Source organism: Bos javanicus, chromosome 15 (genome assembly GCF_032452875.1).
Source record: "Bos javanicus breed banteng chromosome 15, ARS-OSU_banteng_1.0, whole genome shotgun sequence".
In the NCBI taxonomy this organism is placed as follows: domain Eukaryota; kingdom Metazoa; phylum Chordata; class Mammalia; order Artiodactyla; family Bovidae; genus Bos; species Bos javanicus.
The window spans coordinates 77,929,911-77,941,970 of NC_083882.1; the positions used below are offsets into that span (position 1 = coordinate 77,929,911).

General features: G+C 48.8%; 1 long non-coding RNA gene across 2 annotated transcripts; it reads left to right on the forward strand.

The window, feature by feature from the left end:
• The first annotated feature begins 560 nt into the window (after window positions 1-560).
• Window positions 561-8,891, forward strand: LOC133227077 (uncharacterized). 2 transcript variants are annotated; one of them, XR_009729720.1, is made up of 3 exons: window positions 561-6,672; window positions 7,976-8,101; window positions 8,601-8,891. It is a non-coding gene; the product is annotated as an uncharacterized LOC133227077 (long non-coding RNA). The 2 variants fall into 2 exon arrangements; XR_009729719.1 differs by lacking the exon at window positions 561-6,672 and having other exon boundaries at window positions 6,679-8,101.
• The last annotated feature ends 3,169 nt before the right edge of the window (window positions 8,892-12,060 follow it).

Below are 12,060 nucleotides of genomic sequence, written 5' to 3' on the forward strand. Positions count from 1 at the left end.
CTCTGGGAATTTCACCAGGATGGGGCTTTATACAAATTCGAGGCAAGTCCCCGCCCACTGTCCTCAGGGAGAAGGTGGGGTCGCCCCAGTCTCTACACAGATGGAGTGGAGAGTATTGAGTTCTCTTTCACGATGTGAATCTGTGTCTTTTTAACCACCCTTTACCCTGGAGAAGGAGTGAGGGGGAAAGTCTTCCCAGAGAGAGATCCCAACGGCAGGTTAGGTGCCTCCGTGGGAGGTCTTTGCAGGCTGAATAATGGGGACGAGCAAGCTGCCTCGGACCCATGCGACTGGTTTGAGTCATCCAGTCATTCATTAATTCACTGAAGCTCTGCTCGGCTTTGGGAATTTACTGGTGAGTTGCCCCCAGCTGAACTCTGGGAGAGTTAAAAGGGCAGCAAAGCAGCTCAAAATAGGATAGCTAAGATTGGAACTGGCGGGGACTTCCCCGGTGGTCCGCTGGTGAAGAACCCACCTGCCAAATAGAGACTCAGACCTAAAGGACAGACTTCTGGACACAGCGGGGGCAGGAGAGGGTGGGAGGGACTGAAAGAGCAGCACGGAAATGTGTGCATTTCCATAATGTGTACATGTCCGTAGGTACAGTGGACGGCTAAGGGGACCTTGCTGTGTAATACCGGGAGCTCAACAGCCCGGTGCTCTGTGACAACCGAGAGGGGTGGGAAGGGATGGGAGGTGGGAGGGAGCGTCCAGAGGGAGGGGGACACATGTACACCTGTGGCTGATTCATGTTGATGGTTGATGGCAGAAACCAATACAACATTGTAAAGCCATTATCCTCTGATCAAAAACAAAACAAAAAAGGATCCACCTGCCAATGCAAGGGATGCTAGTTCTGTTCCCAGGTCGGGGAAGATCCCACCCCACATGCCTCAGAACCTCTAAGCCTGTGCGCTGCAACTAGGGAGCCCAAACTCTCGAGCCCCCGAGCTGCCGCTCCTGAAGCCTGAGTGCCCTAGGGCCCCCTGGCCGGCAGCAAGAAAAACCACCTTGAGGAGAGGCCCGCACACCACACTAGAGGGTAGTCCTCACTCACAGCAACCAGAAAAGAGCCTGCATGCAGCACGGAAGAGCCTGTGCAGCCAAAGAGAAATAAATAAATACAGTTTAAAAAAGAAAAAGATCGGAGCTGACGGTTAGACTTGTGCAGCCCACCTGGAGTCTTGACGTCAGGGAGGTGGGAGAAGGAGGTGCTCTGGGTCATGTCAATATTTGGAGAGTTTGAGATCAGGATGATCTAGTGGGTGATGAGATAAATTTCCAGTTAGAGTCTGGAATCAGGGAAATGCAGTTTAGACATGTGTTTGGTTGTTAGTTGCTCAGTCGTGTCTGACTCTTCGTGACCCCGTGAACTGTAGCCTTGCCAGGCTCCTCTGTCCATGGGATTTCGCAGGCAAAACTACTGGAGTGGATTGCCATTTCCTTCTCCAGGGGATCTTCGTGTTTGGTTAGTAGAGGCTATTTTAAAATTTGAATTTAAATGTCTTTAGGTGAGGATCCCATTCCCAGCTTCCGGGGTTCTCACCACTCCTTATTGGCCACATCAGATTTATGTATTTACATGACCGGCTATCTGCCCAGCCCTGTGGCTAACAGAATTTTCCACCTGAACAGTGGATATCTCTAAGTTCTGAGAGTCTATTAATTCAAGTAGAAAGAAACCAAAGGCAGATTTGCAGAATTTAGTATAGTTTTAAACTTTGAGCTTTTCTCTCATTCTCATTGGAATGAGAATAATGCCAGTCTTTACTGGTGATCTTCATTGATGACAATGATAGTTGGTGATAAATAATAGTGAATAAGTTGGCATTTATTTCCACTCGTTCCACATGTTTATTGAGAGCTGCTCTGTGTTAGCACTTTTCTAGGTCTCGGGAATACAGCAGCGAAGAAAACAGACAAAAATGGAACTTGAATCCCAGTGTGGGTGGAGGGAGACAGACAATAGAGAAGATACATCATTGTATTAGATGGCGATAAGCACCATGGAGAAAAGTTGGGAAAGAAGGTAAGAAGTATTGGAAGAGGAGGGGTTAGATGGGGTGGCCGTTGTGGGCTGCACTGAGAAAATGAATGTTTAGTGAAGATCTTGATTTAGTGTGGGAGCTGCCTTTGGAGTGAAGACCTAGGCAGGAAAAAGCGGCAAGGGCGGAGGGTTAGAGGCGCCCCGTGGGCACACCATGCCCAGCTCTGAGTCACTTCTCTTCCATGAGGGAGGTGCTGTCATTGTTCCCACTTGCAGATGGGCAGACTGTGGCGGGAGAACCTAAGCTCCTGTGGGTTCATAAGAGGTAGAACCAGGCTTCTAACCCAAGCGGCCTAACTCGAGATCTTGTGCCTGTAAATGCTAAGCTGAAGAAATTAGACCCAGGTATGGAGGATTTACACCTCCAGCTATAAGCAGCCTTCCCAGCCCTGGAGGAAAACCCTGGGTGTGGTGGGAGGGGAGCGAGTGACTCGGGCCTTGGCTGGCTTCCTGCTGAGTCACTGCCGATGGGCTGTGAAGGGAGGCGAGGGGCACTCAGGCCTCCCCTCCTCACACTGGTCGGTTCCTGCCTTCCCGGGGAGACCTTCCTGGCAGCACGCCTGAACCACACATTGTCAGTGGGCAAATTCGTCTGACTTTCCTAAGAGCTCTGCTGCAGACTCGTGGGCTCCATTTGCCGGTGTGGCCCCATGGCCAGCGAGAGGGATGGGCCCTGGAGGTTGACCCTCGGCCCAGCCCAGCCCAGCACCCTCCAGCACGTCCCGGATGGACGCGTTCTGCCTCTCGTCAGACCGCTGGCTGTCATCTTCAAGAACAGCTGTGTGCTTGCCCCACCGCTACAGACAGCCAGATGCAGAGGGCAGCCACCCACACTGCCCTGGGCCTCGCAAGGCTCACCCTCTTGACATATTCATGCAGGCAGACGGCAAGGAAGGAACCCATAAGTACTATAAGGTGTATATCAAGTTTGTCAAGATTTCAAAACAGGGACTGACAAATAATAGTATCTAGCACGGACTGAGCACTGGTAGGTTCGAAACGCTTACCGTAGTTTATCTCATCTTCATAGTTCCCTCACCACCTAGCAAGGGAGGTGCTTCCTGTTTTATAGAAAAGAGCCTCAGCGAGGCCTTACCCAAGAAAGGGCCAGGAGGACAGTGGGAATGGAATCCTGGCGTCAGGAAAGTACAGGCAGGGGCTTGGTTCCCCGGAGAGCCACAGGTTAAGACTCTGTGTTTCCACTACAAGGGGCATGGGTTCAGTCCCTGGTTGGGGAACTAAAGACCCCACATGCTATGTGGCACAGCCAAAACCAAAGGACAGAGGAGGACAGTGACAGATGAAGCTGAGAGGACCAATGGGACCAGGGGCTTGAGATCGTGGTGGCAGGGAACCACCGAAGATTTTCCACGGCGTTTCTCCTTGGTGCCCCAGAGGTGTTGCATCCTTGTTGCTTTAGTTTAGGGTGACCTTGGAGCTCAGATAATGGAGACTGAACACAGTGGGAAGAACTCAGACTGCCTGTGGGGTGACATCCCTCCCTGGCTCCTTGTTCACCAAGCATTCTCTGTATCTGCTGAACTTCTACAGAATCTCCTTAGGTAAGAATTGTAGGGCTTCCCCGATGGCTCAGTGATAAAGAATCCAAATTGCCAAAGCAGGAGACGCAGGTCCCATCTCTGGTCGGGGAGGATTCCACATGCTGCAGAGCACCTAAGCCCGTGTACCACAACTACTCATCCTGTGCTCCAGAGCCCAGGAAGCGCAACTACTGAGCCCACCCGCCACAGGTGCTGAAGCCCACATGTCCCAGGGCCACTGCAATGAGAAGCCTGTGTACTGTGACGAGAGAGTAACCCCCATTTGCAGCAACTAGAGAAAAGCCCATGTAACAAAGAAGACCCAGCAGAGCCAAAAATAAATAGGTAAAAAAAATTTTTTTAAAGAAAAAAGGTGTTGCATTATCTTAAAAAAAAAAAAAAAAAAAGAATTGTGTGTTCCAGGAATGTGCTGTGCTGTCCACAGCTGGCTGATCCTCTCCACCCTGGCCATGCCCACCTCCCCTGATTCACCTCTTCTCGTGGCCTTCATCTCCTTCCTCCCCAATTCTGATGTACACTGAAGTTGTTTCTGTTTAGCTAGCATTTCCACCACTTTTTGCTAAACTTCTCCTCTCTGTGCATCTTATGAGATCTATTCAGGTTGGCTCACAACACCTTGGAGAAGGCAGTGGCACCCCACTCCAGTACTCTTGCCTGGAGAATCCCATGGACGGAGGAGTCTGGTAGGCTGCAGTCCATGTGGTCGCTAAGAGTCAGACACGACTGAGCAACTTCACTGTCACTTTTCACTTTCATGCATTGCAGAAGGAAATGGCAACCCACTCCAGTGTTCTTGCCTGGAGAATCCCAGGCACAGGGGAGCCTGGTGGGCTGCCATCTATGGGGTCTCACAGAGTCGGACACGACTGACTCGACTTAGCAGCAGTAGCACAACACCTCCTTGCAGTGGACATCATTGGGTTACCTACCCAGTCTAGTCTCCTTCCTGCCTGGCTTAAGAAACCCCAGTTTTCTTCTGGGTGACCATGTGGTCAGCCCCAGGCCATGGGTCTAAACCAAAGACAGCACCGTTTCCCACTTTCCCAGACTCCCTTGCAGCTAGGGTATCCGTGTGACACAGCTATTGACAATAAGACCTGCAGGGAAGTCTGCTCCGAGGCTTCTGAGAAAGTTTCTGGTTTTTTGACAAAGGGAAACAGGCCCTGCCCCAGGGCTCCTGGGGGCAGCCTTTCCCACTGCCCTCAACGTAAATACAGTCATGATGGCTGGAGAGCCCTGCAAGCTGGGGGAGCATGTCAGGTGAGGGTTGACAGCAGCCATCGTCTGGAGAAAGCCTGCCTTCCGAGGTGAGTGCGCCTCAAACATACAGAGAAGAGCAACAGAGCGGCAAGGAAGAGGAAGAAAAGTCAAAGCCTCTTTTTTTGAATGTCTTGATTCACACCTAAAACCAGCACCACTCCTGGAATTCCAAGTTATGTGAACAATACATGCCCTTCTTTGTTTCTTATGTGTGTTGAGATGGGTTTCTATTATTTGTAACCAAAGGCCCAGGTCTTCCATCTTGATAGCACATATTTAACAGGTCTCCCAACCTTCCTCTTTCTGCAACACCTGCAACCTCGATGGGCTGTTAGGATGTGAATAAGGGCTCCAGTCACATGTCATTCTCCTGCCCACCCTCAACCTGAGCACCCCTCCCCATCACACACACACACACACACACACACACACACACACACACCTCTATCTCTACCCTCTTGGTCAAAACTGGCCCAAAGGAATGAAGAATGGGGAAACCCAGGGTGTCACCACATACCATTCTGAGCTCCACAGTGTGCCCAGAATGCACTATTTTGTAATGCCTTTGTTTGAGAAACACTGGAGTTAAGAAATGGGTGTGAGAGAAAAGTGGTCTGGGTGGGGTGCACGGGGTCTGTGTGATCCAGGAGGGACCTTTGAGAATGTGCGTCTCTTGTCTCACTCATTTGTTATTCAGAAAACACATTAGTGTATATATATACACGCATATGGAGAAGGCAATGGCACCCACTCCAGTGCTCTTGCCTGGAAGATCGCATGGACGGAGGAGCCTGGTGGGCTGCAGTCCATGGGGTCGCTGGGAGTCGGGCATGACTGAGCGACTTTACTTTCACTTTTCACTTTCATGCATTGGAGAAGGAAATGGCAACCCACTCCAGTGTTCGTGCCTGGAGAATCCCAGGGACAGGGGAGCCTGGTGGGCTGCCATCTGTGGGGTCACACAGAGTCGGACAGGACTGAAGTGACTTAGCAGCATACACACATATATTTTGCTACACCTCATTTGGCTTGTGAGGTCTTAGTTCCTCAATCAGGGATTGAACCTCAGCAGTGACAGCGCTGAGTCCTAATCTCTGGACGACCAGGGAATTCCCTGTGCTGTGCTAAGTCCCTTCATGTCTGACTCTTGAGACCCTGTGGACTGTAGCCCACTGGGTTCCTCTGTCCATGAGCTTCTCTAGGCAGGGATACTGGAGTGGACTGCCATGCCCTCCTCCAGGGGATCTTCCTGACCCAGGGATCGAACCTGAGTCTCTTATGTCTCCTGCACTGGCAGATGGGTTCTTCACCACTAGAGGCACCTGGGAAGCCCGTGGAAGTCCCTACGACAGTATTATTAACTGCAGTCAACACGCTGCACGTTACCTGCTGTGACATTTATTTTCAGAGTGGAAGTTTGTGCCTTTTGGTCTTCTTTCCCCATTTTTGCCCACCCTGCCCCCGACTCCCACGCCCATCCCCCACCTCTGACACCACCCATCTGTTCTCCACACAACACGTTTTTCTTTTGAGCACCTATTTCGTGCCAGAGTCTAAAACCTTCCCTGCTTTCTCTCCGTGGATGAGGAAATGTGAGGTACCCTGTATGAAAGCTGCAAAAGAAAGAAACCAGCTGGTGAGTCTCCACCTTCTCTCCTTCTCAAAACGGAAACGACCTTAAAATGAAACAGACGAAATCCAGATTGGCAAGAGAGCCTTACTATTGAGAGGGATCTGAGATACTAACACAAGGCGTCACGCTGGGAGTGGGAACCTCCTTTCCTGGAAACCTTCAGGATAAAGGTCTGAATCGCTGACTCACTCTTGCTAGGCATGTCCGTGGGGTAACGCAGAGAGCAAGGGCTTCTGAGTGAAGAAACTTGGGTTGGAATCCTGATTCCTTTCTTGAAAAGGGTGGATTTTGACAAATTGCTAAACCTCTGAAGCTCAGTGTTCTCTGAGTTATTGGGAGCATTTTATGAAGATAATAAGTAATTTAAAAAATTGTCTGTGCTGTTCTTAGTTGTGGCACGTGAGATCTTTTGTTGCGGCATGCAGGATCTAGTTCCCTGACCAGGGATCGAACCCGGGCCCCCGCCTTGGGAGTCTCAGCCACTGGACTACTAGGGGAATCCCTATGGAATGTTTTTTTGAGGGCTGACTATATTCTGGCTCCGATCCAAGTGCTGTATGTGTCTTAACTCATTAAACCTTTACAACAAATGAAGAAATTGAGGCTTAGGAAGGTCAGATGCCTTGCCAGTCAGTTGTAAAGCCTGGCTTTGAACTCAGGGAGCCTGGCTCCAAAGCCTGTGCATGTAACCAGGTCACTTACTGCCACTCTTCTTGGTAAAATGGAGATGACTCCTTTGTTTCAATCACTAGAAAGGATAAGAAAGTGGTAAGATGCAAGGGCTCTGGAGCCACACTGCTCTGGGGGTTCAAATCCCAGGTTTAGAATCTGCCTGCCAATGCAGGAGACATAAGAGACGTGGGTTCGATCCCTGGATGGGGAAGATCCCCTGGAGGAGGGCATGGCAACCCACTTCTGTGTTCTCGCCTGGGAGATCCTATGGACACAGGAGTGTGGTGGGTTATAGTCCGTGGGGTCACAAAGACTGAAGCAACAACAGCTGCAGTTACGAGCAAATCGCTTCACTTCTCTATCCCTGCCTTCATTTCCTCATCTGTGAAATGGAGCTGAAAGTAACACTCTCTGGCCTTTTGTGAGAACTGAGGGAGTTAACCCAATAAACTCTCTTTTTAATTTATTTTTATTTATTTGGCTGTACCAGTTCTCCATTTGCGGCACTCGGGATCTCTCGCTGCGACATGTGAACTCTGAGTTGCCGCCTGTGGGATCTAATTCCTCGAGCAGGAATTGAACCCGGCTCCCCTGCAGGGCGAGCACAGAGTCTTAACCACGGGCCCACCAGGAAGTGTCAAAACAATAGACTTGCATCATACCTGCTGCCGGGTGAACACTCAGTACCTGCTGCCTAGTGCTGTGTTTCAAGTCTCTCTGTTTCCTCAGGGAGGCCCCGCTGTCCACCCCCACCCAATCTGAATTATGTCCCCACCTCTGAGCATCCTGCTTCTTTCCCAGACAGCACTTAGGATGACTTGCGATCATGTATAATAGTAGCCACTTCACCGTGTTGTTATGAAGATTAAAGGAGATGATGTGAGGAAAGCACGGAGCTTCGTGGCACATGTTTGGCTCTTGGCAAGGGTAAGCTGCTATATTATTATCACCAGCTACTTACACTGGATGCCTTCCTTGGATGAAAACACTGATTAGTGACGTACTGACAATTTCACCAAATCTAAGCGTTATTCACTCAGCTGCGTCCGACTCTTTGCGACTCCGTGGACTGTAGCCCGCCAGGCTCCTCTGTCCATGGAATTCTCCAGGCCAGAATACTGGAGTGGGTTGCCATTTTCTACTCCAGGGGTTCTTCCTGTCCTAGGGGTCAAACCCAGGTCTTCTTCATTGCAGGCAGGTTCTTTACCATCTGAGCCAAAGCACCCATCAATTATAACCCACACCATTACTAATGGATTTCTAAGAAATACAAAATCATGGCATAAAGCTTTCTTATCACTTAGAATTTCCATTTCGTGCATATCGAAAGAGCTCTTTTAAGTCTTATTTAGACACAGATTTTTATTGTGTATCAATCTGCTCTGTTTCCTTGCTTTTTAAAAAACACAATAACTTTTCATTTCAGTGCCAAATCAGCATGAAGTCTTTTTGAAGACATTGTCAGCAGAGATTAAACCAACACCTGCGGTGCTGACGCTGCCCAAAGCTTAAGGACAAGGATGACAAGATGCGGAACCGTGACCAAGTTCGTGCACACGCACTACATCACCGCCATCTCCCGGCTGCTTGAGATTTGAGATGCCGCCCGTTACTACACACTTGGTAACGGCCTTATTTCGGAGACGTTAAAATTATGTTGAAAAAGGTGTCGTAAGTTTGATGGAGTACAATATGAAAATTTGAATGTCCTCCCTAACAGTTGTGTTGTTTCTTATTTGGTGTTTCAAAAGCCACCGTGGTTTAAGTCAAACCTATGTAGGTTTTCCCTCTAAGTAACGGCTTCATCTTTAGCACTGAGCTTTTTTAAAAAAAAGTTTTATGTATTTATTTGGTGGTGCTGGGTGTTAGTTGCGGCATGCAGGATCTTCAGTCGCAACTTGCTAACTCCTAGTTGCAGCATGTGGGATCTAGTTCCCTGACCAGGGATCGAACCTGGGCCCCCTGCATTGGGAATGCAGAATCTTAGCCACTGGACTGCCCAGGGAAGTCCCCTAGGCTTCAGTTTTGATTCACGCAATGCTAGCTGCTGTAAAAGATAAACCCGAAAACCACATTGGTTAACACTCTAAAGCTTGATATCTTGCATGTATAAAGTCCAAATCAGATGTTCCTCGTTGGCGGCAAGGACTTCATGTCATCATTCAGGGATCCAGATACATAGATTTTGCCAGTTCCAAGAGATCAAGGCTGCCCTGGGGCTGGAAACATAGAAGGTTTTATGGGCTGAGCCTGGAGGAGGCAGGCACAGAATACTTTGTCTCACATTCCACTGTCAGATCTTGATCATATGGCCGCACCTACGGGAGCCTGGGAAATGTTCTGTGGCTGTGTCACCAGGAAGAAGGGGAACTGAGTTTGGTAATCAGATGCCAGTATCTGCTCTGGGCTTTGTAGGAAGTTCAAGTCCTGTGACGGCCATGCTGTGTAAGTTAATTCATTTCACCCTCACAGCAAACCCCCCAAATGGTTACTATCTTCATTCTACAGGTAAAGAAGCTGAGGCTTGGGATTTCCTTGGCAGTCCAGTGGTTAAGACTCCATGTTTCCAATGCAGGGGTTCGCGTTCAATTCCTAGTCAGGGAACTAAGATCTGACATGCTGTGCAGTGCAGCCAAAAAGTAAAAAGAAAAAAAAGAAAAAGAAACTGAGGTTCAAAGAGATAATTTGCCCAAGGCCACATTATTCCATAGTTAGGGAGCAAGTATTGAGGCATTTCTACTTATGTTCTTCCATTAAACCTGCCTCCCTCTTTGAACTATCCAAGAATGGTGAGGGAGAGCGTGTCAATAGTTCTTCTCAGATGGAGCTGATTCACATACAGGGTATAGTTTGTTTTTTTTTCTGAGGCCAGTGATTTCACCTTTAGTCAGTCGCCTCTTGGGCTTTCCTGGTGGCTCAGTTGTAAAGAATCCACCTGCTAATGCAGGAGATGTGAGTTGGATCCCTGGGTCATGAAGATCCCCTGACGAAGGAGATGGTTACCCACTTCAGTACTCTTGCTTGGAGAATTCCATGGACAGAGGAGCTTTGCAGGCTATAGTCCATGAGGTCACAAAGAGATGGATATGGTTTAACGACTAAAGAACAGTCACCTCTTACTAGTGGACAGGAGGCAACAGGGTTTGCTACCCACTAACAGGATCATGTCAGACTCTTTGGGACCTCATGGACTGTAGCCTGCCAGGCTCCTCTGTCCATGGAATTTTCCAGGCAAGAATACTGGAGTGGGCCCACTGGAGTGGGCCATTTCCTACTCTAGGGGATCTTCCTGACCCAGGGATCAAACCTGAGTCTTCTGCATCTCCTGCATTGGCAGGTGGATTCTTTACCAACTGTGTCACCAAAAGTATAGTTGTACTGGGTACATGACTTTTTCAAGCAATCACTTTTTTTGGCTGAGCCTTGAAGCTGGCATGCATGCTCAGTCATTCAGTCATGTCTGAATCTTTTTGAACCCATGCACTGTGGCTCGTCCTCTGTCCATGGGTTTTTTTTTTTTTTTTTTCAGGCAAGAATACTGGAGCAGGGTGTCATTTCTTACAGCAGAGGATCTTCGAGACCAAGGTATCAAACCCAAGTCTCCTGTGTTGGCAGGTGGATTCATTACCACTAAGCCACCTGGGAAGCCTTACCTTGCAGGATCTTATTCCCTGGTAGCTCAGCTGGTAAAAAATCTGCCTGCAATGCAGGAGACCCCAGTTCGATTCCTGGGTTGGGAAGATCCCCTAGAGAAGGGATAGGCTACCCACTCCAGTATTCTTAGGCTTCCCTGGTGTCTTAGATGGTAAAGAATCCGCCTGCAATGTGGGAGACCTGGGTTCAATCCCTGGGTTGGGAAGACCCCTGGAGGAGGGCAACCCACTCCAGTATTCTCACCTGGAGAATCCCCATGGATAGAGGAGCCGGTGGGCTCAGTCCATGGGGCTGCAAAGAGCTGGACACGACTGAGTGACTAAGCACACTTCCCTGACCAGGGGTTGAACCCATGGCCTTGGCGGTCAAAGTTTGGAGTCCTAACTACTGCACCGCCAGGGTATTCCTGGGAGTGATCATTTTGACAATAGAGATCTATCTATAGATATAGTCCATCTGTCCTAAGTCACTTCAGTTGTATCCGACTCTTTGCGACCCTATGGACTGCAGCCCTCCAGGCTCCTCTGTCCAGGGGATTTTCCAGGCAAGAATACTGGAGTGGGTTGCCATGCCCTCCTCTGGGGGATCTTCCTGACCCAGAAATCGAACCCAAATCTCTTATGTTTCCTGTACTGGCAGGTAGGTTTTCTACCACTAGCACCACCCGGGAAGACCCTATAGATATAGATGTTGATGTAAATGAGATTGTAGATATAGACATTAAAAGGAGACTTAAAAGTAAAAGCAGTATGGCAAAAACCATCACAGTATTGTAAAATAATTAGCCTCCAATTAAAATAAATAAATTAATTTAAAAAAAGTAAAAACAACCAAATGCAATGTGTAAATGCTGATTGAGTCCTAGTTTGAAAAACCAGTATTTAAAAAAATTATGGGAGTAAATGTATATATTTGAGCATGGGCAGAGTATCTGGTTCTATGAAGGAATTATTATTGTGTTGGTTGTGATAATCTGTACTTCTCTAGTGGCTAAGATGGTAAAGAGTCTGCCTGCAATGCAGGAGACCCAGGTTTGATCCCTAGGTTGGGAAGATCCCCTGAAGAAGGGCATGGCAACTCACTCCAGTATTCTTGCCTGGAGAATCCCTATGGACAGAGGAGCCTTGTGGGCTGCAGACCATGGGGTCACAAAGAATCGGACACAGCTATGTGACAATCAGATTGTAGCTAGGTAGACAACTGTCTTTAGTTTTTAGAGGTGTACTGAAGGG